Source organism: Gopherus evgoodei, chromosome 1 (assembly GCF_007399415.2).
Source record: "Gopherus evgoodei ecotype Sinaloan lineage chromosome 1, rGopEvg1_v1.p, whole genome shotgun sequence".
In the NCBI taxonomy this organism is placed as follows: Eukaryota; Metazoa; Chordata; order Testudines; family Testudinidae; genus Gopherus; species Gopherus evgoodei.
This window is the reverse complement of record NC_044322.1, coordinates 27545129-27546289: the sequence shown is the minus strand read 5'-3', so window position 1 is coordinate 27546289 and position 1161 is coordinate 27545129.

The window sequence follows — 1161 nt, the reverse complement described above, 5'->3', positions numbered from 1 at the left end:
ATATCTTAGTTATTTCAACAGTGAGTGGATTTGGCACTGGAAACATCCTTTGTTATTGTAAATGGCCCCTCAATTATTTACCAATTGGAGGAGAAAATGTAATGCCAAGCTTTTAGAATCTAAACTCTGGATTATTCAATTATGGATCCTAGCATTACTTGCAGCATGGACGTAACATTTTAAAGCAAGAGTCTATCAGAAGTGATGGGATAAAAGGTGGTACTCCTTCCTGTTTACTCACTTTCTTCACTAGACTATAAACAGGCCCCATTGTCTTCTCAGTATGGGTTTATTGGTTTTAAATTTGAAATTAGTTGGGGCTAAATATGTTCTATTCCTACTGCTTTCCAAATTAGGCAGGTTGATTCAGTAATTTTGGAAGGAGAAGAAACAACTGAATTTTGAAATCTGATCCCTGGTTGGATCAGCTATGGAAGCTTGTCAGTTGCATGAGCAGAGAAGGGACAAGCTTAGGGATGGAATCTACAAGGAGGGGTGAGACCAGAAGTCTGTTTTCTGCACACCACTCAAATACCTCCGGCCTCGTATCTCACCACAAGGTAGTTTGATAATAAAGGATCAATTATTTGGAATAAATGGTTCATATCTTTTTTACTCTGTGTATGTTATCTTACTTATTTTTAAGTTGAGTGGACTCGAAGCTGGAAACATCCTGTCTTCTTGAAAAAGACCTTTTCTTTGGTACTCATTAGAGGAGAAAGCTCAATGCCTGAAAATTAGAATCTAAATCCTGTTTAAATCAATTATGGATCCTAGACTTATTCTCAGTATAGAAGTAAAATGTTAAAGCTGGTAACTATCAGAATGGTTGTGTAAGATATGGCACTGCCTTCCTGCTTACCCATTTTCTACCCTAGACCTGAATGAGCCCCATTATCATCTCTGTAAGGGGTTTATTTGTTTTCTGTTTGAGCTGAGTGAGGATGAGAATATCTTGCCTCTTCTCCTAAAATAAATAAAGATAACAAAACTTTGAAGACATAGCTTTTCAAATTTGAAATCTGATCATTGGTTTTATTCATCATTTGTCGTAACAGTTTTCTCAGCATGGTGATACCAGATTTTAACCCTTAGAAGCAATTTTTTTCTTCTTTTTATGTACCCATTGTCTTCAAAAACCTGAGGTGCCTCTCTATTTTT